Source organism: Lynx rufus, unplaced genomic scaffold (genome assembly GCF_022079265.1).
Source record: "Lynx rufus isolate CCGP_SWC_20201006 ecotype Redwood Valley unplaced genomic scaffold, mLynRuf1.p SCAF_4, whole genome shotgun sequence".
NCBI lineage: Eukaryota > Metazoa > Chordata > Mammalia > Carnivora > Felidae > Lynx > Lynx rufus.
The window spans coordinates 162776181-162786451 of record NW_025814856.1 but is presented as its reverse complement, the minus strand read 5'-3'; the positions used below and the strand labels follow the sequence as shown (position 1 = coordinate 162786451).

Below are 10271 nucleotides of genomic sequence, written 5' to 3'. Positions count from 1 at the left end.
AGGGGGCACCCGGATTTGAACCGGGGACCTCTTGATCTGCAGTCAAATGCTCTGCCCCTGAGCTATACCCCCAGGCCTGCCTCAGAGCCTTAACTGCACCTCTTGGACTGTGCAGTGGACTTGTCCCTGGACTGTGACAGCCAAGTTCCTGGAGGCGGGCAGCCTGCCCGATGACAGCCCGGCTCTCCCTCTCGTCGCTCACTCCTGCGTTCACATCTCCACACCTACTAACCAGCTCCCGCGTGCCAGGCTGGTCCTCCCTTCGCCTCCCCACTTCCTCTTCCTCCCTGAGCTGGGGCGCTGAGGCGAGGGGTCTCTGTCCGGGTAGAAGAGCAGGTCCGGGACAAGAAGCTGGTCCCGACACCACCCCCCGAGATGCAGAGGACCCCTTTCTCCCTTTCCACCATACGCTCACCCGCTCAGCCCCAGAAATACCGTGCAGGAATCCCGGGAACCAGCTCCAGCTTCCCGCTCAAGGAGGGGTGTCCTCCGGGATCGCTTGTGAGCCCCCAGGGCATGGAAAGCCACGGGTCCCAAGACCGGAGCAAAGGCAGGTCGCTCCCTGTGGGCAGCGAGAACGGGGAGGCGGCCAGGGGAGGGGAGGGACGGTCCTCTGATCTGAAAGGCCGGGCACTGGCGGGGGACCCAGCCAAAGAAGGCTCTTCCCACCCTGCCCCCACCCACCCGAGTCCCTAGCAACCCCTCCCGGTGCCTTTCCCCCGGAGAAGGAGTCTTCCATAGTCTGTGCCGCTCGCAGGCCTTTGGGGAAGTAGCCCTTTGGGGCAGAAATACTGAGGCAGGCCCCAGAGCCCCCGGGCTGCTGTGCGAAGTGACCGAGCACCCGAAATGAGTCCACACGTTTGGTGCTCTCCCCCTGAGGCCGCCGGGACACGCCAAAAGTGACCGCAGACCCCTTCCATCGGGGCCACCGGCCCGTTGACCCAAGGGGGTGATATTTTTAGTTCCAACTGACTGTAGGGGAAGGAGGTGGCAACCTGAGGCGGACCAAGGGGGACCTGGTCCCTGGCTAGGCGTCCTGGGGCCTGCCCCCCGCCTCTACGGAACCTCCGTGAACCCAGGCGAGCCCAGCCGGATGGGCACCTTCCCGGCCAGAAGGCCGGCAGTGAGGCTGCTGGCTGGCATCCGCTCCGCGTGGGTCTCCCGCCCCTCGGACTCCCTTCCCACCCCCGTGACATCGGGTGCCACGCCAGCGCCCTCTGGGGAGAAGGCTTGTTCGGACGGTTGCCCCAGAAGTGGCTCCAAGGGCAGAAAGAGCCAACGGTGTGCGCCCTGGGGCTGGCAGGACAGGGAGGCGGAAGGAGCTGGCGTGGGTGCAGGGGAGAGAGGCCTCTGGTTAGGCCTGGCCCCTCGGGAGGTGGCCAGAAAGACAGACGCTATGAGGACAGTGGCGGCGGAGGCGCTGGGGAGAGGGAAGGGGCGGTTCTTTGACACTGTTTGAGTTAACTGTGCTTACTGAGAACGAAACCCCACGTAAACATGGCCCAAATGTCCAATTACTCAGGAGAGCAGGGCGGGTGGGTTCTAAGCAGGGCAGGGCCGTGCCGTTTTCAACCCGGTGACGCGAATTCTAACAGAACGGGGTCACGGCAGCCGCGGGGAGAGATGACAGGACGGGGAGGCTCCCCGACCGGTTTGTGACACAAAATGTTCAAAAGGTGGTGCTCCTGCTGCATCGTGTTGAGGAAGAAACGGGCACTTTTTAACACCGTCATACCATAAAACAGAAATATTCGGGTTCTTACGTGGAAAATTTCATAAAGCGTTTCCTGATATGTGGTATTTCCAACCATTAAAGAAAACTGGCTTCTCTCTGAGATCGAGAGCCGGGGGTGTGGCTTTGAATTAGGCAAAACCTTTCTTTCTTTCTTTCTTTCTTTCTTTCTTTCTTTCTTTCTTTCTCTTTCTTTCTTTCTTTCTTTCTTTCTTTCTTTCTTTCTCTTTTAAAGATTTTATTTTTAAGGAATCTCTCCACCCAATACGGGGCTCGAACTCACAGCCCCGAGATCAAGAGTCGCACCCTCCACCGACTGAGCAAGTCAGGCGCCCCAAGTTAGGCAAAATTTTCTTAGACACGACACCAAAAGCTCACTTGATAAACTGGAATTCATCAAAATTAAGCACTTTCGGTCTTTGAAAGACACTGTTAAGAGAGTGAAACGACAAGTCACAGACCGGGAGGCAGTGTCTGGAAGCCGCGTAACTGACACAGAACTTGTGCCATTAAATACAGAGAACTTTCAAAACGGAGTCAGAAGTAAACAACCCAAATGAAAAAAACGGACAGAAGACCTGCACAGACACCTCACCAAAGAAGACGTATGATGGCAACAAGCACAGAAAAGTATCTTCCACATCATTGGTAATGAGGGAAATAAAAATTAAAACCACAATGAGATCAGGACGCGTGGGCGGCTCGGTCGGTGAAGCGGCCAACTCTCGATTTCGGCGTCGGTTATGATCTCACGGTTGGGAGACGGAGCCTCAAGTGAGGCTCTGCGCGGGGCGTGGGATTCTCTCTCTCCCTCCCCCTGCGCCCCCACCCCCACGCCAGCTCGTGCTAAGAAACGACACCGACGACAACACAAGCCACGATGAGATACGACTGCGTCACATTAGAACGCACATCAGGAAGACTGAAGACTGGCCATACCGAGTGTGGGTAGAGCCTGGGCCAGCCACCAACAGCAGTGGCTCAGTCGGTTGAGCGTCCGACTTCGGCTCAGGTCATGATCTCACGGTTCATGGGTTCGAACCCCGCGTCTGGCTCTGTGCTGACAGCTCGGAGCCTGGAGCCTGCTTCCGATTCTGTATCTCCCTCTCTCTCTGTCCCTCTCCCCCTCACGCTCTGTCTCTTTCTCTCAAAAATAAATCAACGTTAAAAAAATTAAAAAAAAAAAAAAAGAACTACCCTACAACCCAGCCCTACCAGGCATTTATCCAAGGGATACAGGTGTGCTGTTTCAAAGGGACACATGCACCCCATGTTTCTAGCAGCACTATCGACAAGAGCCAAAGGATGGAAAGAGCCCAAATGGCCATCGGTGGATGGATGGATAAAGGAGGTGTGGTCTATACTTACGATGGAGTATTACTCGGCAATCAGAAAGAATGAAATCTTGCCATTTGCAACTACGAGGATGGCACTGGAGGGGATGACGCTAAGCGAAATTAGTCAGAGAAAGACAAAAATCGTACGACTTCAGTCATATGCGGACCTTAAGAGACAAAATAGACGAACGCAAGGGAAGGGAAACAAAAATAATAGAGAAACAGGGAGGGGGACAAAACAGAGGAGACTCTTACATATGGAGAACAAGCAGGGTTAGTGGAGGGGTTGTGGGAGGGGGCATGGGCTAAACGGGGAAGGGGCTTTAAGGAATCTAGTCCTGAAATCATTGTTTCACTGTATGCTAACTTGGATGTAAATTTTTTTCAAAAGTAAAACTAAAAGAAATTTTTTTTTTCAAGCAATAAATCAACGTTGACCTTAAAGGGCAAGAACACCGCCCGCCTTCTTGCTTCCTTCTTACTGGCTACAGACACGGGAGTGAGCCGTCTTGAACCACGGCAACAAGCCACATCTGAGGAAGGATAGAGCAACGAACTGGAAGCAGCCTGGGCCTGTGACACCAAGAGCCTGTCCGGGGACAGCACCAGTCACCGCTATCTTGTCTAAGTTGCTGTTTCATTACTTCGTTTTGTTTATTCAGCCCGTCACACAGCCTGCATGCCACAGTGGTGGGGAGCAAATGTCCTCGGAGGGCTAAGTGACCTCACCAAGGGCACCAGTCTCTGAGATCTCTAAGACCCAAGGTGGGCACAGGGAGTCATTCCTGCCCCTCCTTCCTGCCTCAGGCATCAGGGTAGGCTCACTTTTTGTTACATAAATGAGCGAATGGAGAACATTCCAGGCCACCGGTGTCTCATGGCTATCCACATCATGCAAGGCTGAACCAGATTCTGTCCCTAGGACTACGAGGGCTCAGTATGTCCCCTTCTGCGGTGCCACGGTCATGCTGGGGAGACGGCCAGCAGGGCCACCAGGCTGGCTACACGACGGACCGGGCCCCGGACACCAAGTTCCCACCGTGTGGCCAGCCCAGGCTCCCAGAGAGTGACGCGGATCAAAACGCACCCCACCTTTTCCTGAAGGTTCTTAGGACATTTTGTTAAGTGAAAAGCTGCAGGTCGGTACCCACGGCACGGCCTCCCTGTCGTTTCAACTCTGCGTCTTTCCCCCATTCCCACGTGTGTGAAACTGCGTGAGAGAGGAGCCCGAAATGCCACACAGCAGAGTGACGGTGTGGGGGCCCTCGGGAGGGGTGCGGTGGGGAGGGCGGCCACCACAGAGAGCCCGTCAGCTTCACCTGCACCCTTTGCATTTCTCCGTGAGAATGTTCTCTTGTGAGAAAACATCTGCCGAGTCAAAATGCAAACGCGTGCAAAGGGTAGAGGCTGGTAGTCTCTGTTCGAGGTGGCCGACCCTGGCTCTCAAATGTGGACCTGCCCGGGGTTCCCTGAGGAACCTGTGGGAACCCCGACCCCACCCAGACGTACTGAACGAGAACCCCATCTGCGCTTTTCCTAGGACTCCAGAGGAAGAACCTGCCTGTGGAAGCGTCCAGTAAATAAAGAGGTCTCCGGCGCCCCCCGTGTTCACAGCAGAGGGTACAAAAACAGCCCCAGAGGGCAAAGCCTGTCCTGGGGGCCAGGGAGGAAACAGAGCTCTCTCCTGTGGAGGCTGGAAAAGCTTACAGAGAGGGTGGAATGCAAGAAAGTAACTGTCAAAACGGCAGGGACTTCTCAGGCCGCAGGACAGACCCGAGTGCCCCCGAGGACCTCATTCCCCCACCTCCCCAGTGCTCACTTGAGCCCACCTCGGGAGCAAACCCCAGCGCCCTGGCAGCGCTGGGACCGGCGCCTCTGGCACAGGGGTACCTCCCTGCGAGCTGCCGCCGCCTGGAACCGTGGCTGCCGCGGCCTAGGAACAGCCCAGTCCTCCCGCAACGGCACGGGCCCAGCCTGGCGGCCGCGGGAGCCCCACACCACCTCCCCAGGCTCCTGGGGTGGGAGCGCTCACAGAGGCCAACGGAAAGCACGGCCTACCCGCTCTCCCGCTCCCTGCTTCGTCCCGCTGCAGAGGGCCCAGGTTCGAGGCTCCCCTTTCTCATCCTACAGGAGACTCAGTATCCTGCTCAGTCTCCGCCTTCTTCCAGCTCTGAGGTCCACGTGACTTCATTCGCCTCCTCAAAAGAACCTGCTTCCAAAGTCAGCCCTTCTCCCCAGTAAAATATGTGAGTCTAGAAAGCAGGGAACAGGTGTCTTGGCATGCATGACCTTGGGGTTCGGAGAGAAGGGGCCTCCAGGGTACTGTGCCCTGCTTCAACCAGAGCGGTCCCGCCTTGCCCTGGGTTATATGTTCCCAGCTGTCATTCAAATCAAGGGTTCCTCACCCCACCCCTCCCAAAAAAGGCTTTGAAAACTGCATATTGATCAGATGAACTGTGGTCATCTGAGAGAGAAAGAAAACCGAGCTACTATTGGCTCATCATTCATTTAACTGCCCAAAGGGCCGTGCAGGGTCCCGGGGAGGGGGGCCAGGACACCCGGATGTGGCCCCACCAGTCGGCAGCTCACTGCACCCTCCTCTGTCTCTGTTTCTCCACACGGGGGGGGGTGGGGGGTGGGGAGGGGCCTCCCGATACCAGAATGCCCGTACAGGTGAGGGTGGGGGCTGGGCCTGCACTCGTCTTGAGGGGACAGGCTGTGGGGGCTCTCACGCTGCTCTGCCTCCCCCTCCCCTGGGGTCCAGAGGCTTGGTGGTGGCACAGTCTAGGAGGGAGGAAAGGGGGCCCAGGCCGCATGAAGGCGGTGATGGGGCTCGCCTCTGCAGGCCCTGCAGGGAAAGGGTGCCCGCCGGAGGTTCGGAGTAGGGTCCACCCCCGTCAAGATGTGTGGAGGACAGCACTGAGCTTGGGGCGCAGCAGAGCGCCGGTGCTCCCCAGGCAGGCAGTGCTCCTGACCAGGCCGGGAAGAAGGCTCTGGTCCTGCTGCCCCCACAGGGGACAAAGTGGAATCCAAGAAAGGCAGGGAGAACCCAAAGTCACCTGGTCCAGCCACCCAACTTGCCAGATGGGGAGACAGAGGCCCGGGACGGGGAGCGAGTCCCACGTGGAGGTCAGCCCTCGGTGCGTGTACCCTGCGGCACAGGCCTACTGAGGCCCTCCCTTCCACGCGCTCCCCTCAGCCGGAGGCCTCGCAGCACCCCGGGTCCACCTTTTGGAAGAGGAAAACCTGTGGCCAGGCAAAGGGAAGGAAGGCTCTGGGCCCCAGCCTCCCAAGGAGGAGAGAGGACAGAAAGCTAACTGCTGAGCCGCTCAAAGCAGTGGGAGGATTCAGGTGTGCAAGCTGAGACGGAAGGGGAGTGTGGAAGAGACAAAACCGGCCCAGCCGTGTGTCACACCGACGCGCGAGCGCCCGCGCACTGGCTCTTCGCCCACAGCCCGAAGAACTTCGTGTTCCAGGACTGAACCTCATTTTCTGGACTTGGGGCACCCCTGGAGAGCAGGCCCACAATAAACCCTTCGTGCAGCAGCTTCCTGAGAACTCACAGTGTGCAGCGAGTCCCAGAGGTGCAAGTACCAATCAGGGGTGGCCTCCGCCCACCAGGAACGAACAGGCTGGCAAGTAAGTGTGTGGGTACGAGCTGCTCCTGGGGCCACGGGAAGGGCGGTGTGGCCAAGAGCAGTTGCCAACTCACATTTAGTCTCCGTGAGACCTTGGGCAAGTCTTTGAACCTCCCTGCATCGCACTGCATTCTATTAAACCGAAAAAAATGGGAATTAAGAATACCTGCTTCCTGCCTGAAGACAGCTGATCAGATGATCTCAAAGTGCTCTGGGTTCTCAAATCCAAGGGGCCCATTGGATTCAATAAAGGAATAAAGCCAAGGACTTTGGGCTTGGAAACGCCCAGGCGCCAGCCTCTTCCCCAGGGAGACCAGTGTCTCCTGGCTCCTTTTCGTGTGCTCGCAGGGCCCCTTCTGCTGTGTTCCAGGCTGCCTCACTCCCGCCCTAAGAGACACGCGGCCACATCTTCAGTAGTCAGGGACACCTGAAGTACAGGTCGCCCACGCCAACATGGGTTAGTGCCATTTTGGAGAACGGTTCAAACCAGCTCCAGCTCCTCTCCCTACCCCCAGGCCACAGGGCATCGCTGGCCAAACCACTGGGCAAATACCGTCTCATCTCCATCGCATCTGCTTCAGGTAAGAGCAGGGCCCAGCGGCTGAAAGGATCCGGGACCCGGGCTCCTGGGTGCTCGTCCCCTCTCCTAGGGCCACACGGATCTTCTGTGATTCCCCTACCCGAGCCAGCCCTCGCCCTCAGAGACCCTTCTGGAGCAGCAAGCACAACCGTACCCCTCCCAACAAACCCTGCGCCGTCTGCCACGGCAGAGACGTCTCAGCTGTGTCACTTATCTTCTGAGGTTTCTCGAGCCCTTTCAAGTCAATTCGTGGCTGGCACTAAGAGCCAGGAGGTCAAGCATTGGCAGACATGGGGTTCCCCCCACTAGGAGTCCGAGGACCCTGCTGAAGGCAAGCAAGCCCTCTCCACCGGCACCAAGTTCCTTGTCGCCCAGGGGGGCAGCCTCGGCACCCAGAAGTTCCCATTTCTCAGCAGGTTCTCCGTGTTCTCCAGCCGCCTCTGCAGCAGCCCGTACTCCTGCGGCAGGGTCCCCAGCACGGCCCACTTGCCCTCCAGCTGGTTCCCGAACTCCACGGCCGTCCTCTCGCAGTCCGCCAGCTTCTTCCCCGCCGTCTCTGTCTGCCTCTCCAAGCTTTGAAGCTGGCAGCCGTGGGACTCCATCCTCTCCACGATCTGAACGGCAGTCAAGATGGCCAGAAGGAAGATCTCTGCAGACTGGATCTGGGCCTCTGGTTGGAGGCCAGTCCCCATACGCCATTCCGGCAACTAGACACAAGGAGGTGGGTCAGCCACCACGAGAGAGGTACCGGAGCCATTCCCAGCTACAGGAATGCCAGGTCCTTTGGAATGGGGTTAACTTGTTCTGGGCACCAGAAGACCTCACCGGTCAGACCCCCAAACAGACCCGAGCTGGCCGACTTTCAGAGACAGCAGACACCGGGCACTACAGAGCCCTCATGGGAAGAATCTTGAACCAAGACCCAGGGGCAATGGAAAATGAAATAACAAAGCACTACCATCATAAATGGACAGAGTGTAATGGATTCGAATCACGGCTCTGCCACATTAACAGTGACGTTAGCTTAGGTAATGACTTAACCAAACTTTTTTTTTTCATCTGGGAACACAGCCCAGCAGAAGCCAGGAAGTGAGTGAGACAGTCAGATCCAGAAAACTTCCCAGGGGACCAATGCACACTCAGAATGCTATTTCAGCCATCGAGTGTTCTAGAGCACACCACCCCATACTCAGGACTCAGAGGAAAGGTTCTGTTGTCCTGGCTTTGGTATCTTTAAGGCCCTCCCACTCTGACATTCAGTGGCTTGTGACCTACTGACCTGTCTGGGACATTAGGTCCCTGTGACCCAGGTGCCTTGTTGACCAGCCCCAGAGCACCCTCCGCACTAGGAGACCAGGTCCTGGCTGCCAGGAAATAGAGCTAGAAAATGTTGAAAGCCAGCCCTTAAGAGTAGTTAGAACAAAGACATATTTCAAAAACATATCCTGCATGGGCATGGAATATTTATCATGCATTACTAGAAGTAATAAAATAAGAAGTTCAGGAATGGCTCAGTAGAGATGGCCAAGGTATAACAAACATTCTTGGGGCTCCTGGTGGCTCAGTCGGTTAAGCATCCAACATCGGTTCGGGTCATGATCTCACGGTTCGTGGGTTGGAGCCCCACGTCCAGCTGTGTGCTGACCGCTCAGAGCCTGGAGCCCGCTTCAGTTTCTGTGTCTCCCTCTCTCTCTGCCCCTTCCCGACTCATGCTCTGTCTCCCTCTCTCTCTCTTTCAAAAATGAATAAACATCTAAAAAATTAAAAAAAAAATTTTTTTTAACGGAACTCTACAAACTCGACTCAGTACCTCTCCTGCCATTTGAATCCTGCAAGTTTTGGGGTAGTTGTGAGGATTCAGTGCACTAAAGGTGTAGAAAATCACTCAGCGTGCGTTACTTGCCTTGGCCCATGTTCTATTACTGAAATAGACATAAAAGGCTGTGGGCCAACAATCAGAATGTGTTAGGAACCAAAGACTGATTAGTCCAATTCTATGTGACTGAGGTTCCCTCACGACCTCCTCCAAAAAGCACTTAGCAAAATGTCCAACACATACTAGGTACTGGTCATCAGACATCAGTACTTCCTTCTCTCTTTCACAGCGTAATTGTTCTGTCTCTGAGTCTGGCCTCTGATCAGTACAAGGTGTAGCCTGGTGGAGGAAGATCCGGCCTTCGCACACTAAGGATGCACATTTTATATTCCTGTAATGCCCTGTCACAAACGTGACACCCAGGAATGTATCTAAAATCATTTCCAAGCTATTTCTACCAGGGGAGGACACCCTACCGTCAGAGACAGAGAAAAATCTCATCTTGACACCTCTTGTCACACAGGCCAGGGACAGACTAAGAGGAATCCGAGCTGAAACACACAGAACCAAAATTCCTCTATAATGCAGACCCCCCCCCCCCCAGTAGCAGTAGGAAGGACTTCTCGCAGCATTTTGGAAAAGAGGGAGGAGGCACTCAAATGCATCCTCACTGAAGTCAGAGTTCAGGCCTAGCGTTTTATGGGATCCCGAGAATCAAGACTGTGCCACAGGAAAACAGCGAGGGCCTAGACTGGCGTGAAAATAACCTCCCAAGACAACAGCAACTGGTCTCAGCATGGAAAAGGGGGTGACGATGGGGTGATGGTCTCTCTAAGGTGTCAGTGTTGGGGACGGGGTGGGTGGGCTGAAGGACAGGTCCAAAAGGAAAGCCCTGGAGGGTGTCTCCTGTGAGGACGTTCACGGTCCAACCGCCCAACACCCTGACCCACAGAGCTGGTCCACCAAACACCAGGGCTGGCTGGAACCTCGGAAATCTTGTGGCTACGTCCGTAGACTAGTAAACTGGGGCCAAGAAAGGAGAGGGTACTTCATCCTAGACCTCAGACAGCTCCCCTTGGCCGCTGCGGCCTCAAGCGTCCCGGTCGTCATCCCTCCCCTCAGGCTGAGTCTCCCCAGTTCCAGGACATCCTCCGAGAGGGCCGTCCTT

The 10271-nt window shown here is 56.1% G+C and overlaps 1 non-coding gene across 1 annotated transcript; it reads right to left on the bottom strand.

Moving 5' to 3' along the window:
- TRNAC-GCA (transfer RNA cysteine (anticodon GCA)) lies at positions 1-72 on the bottom strand. Its single transcript has one exon. It is a non-coding gene; the product is annotated as a tRNA-Cys (tRNA).
- Between the last annotated feature and the right edge of the window lie 10199 nt (positions 73-10271).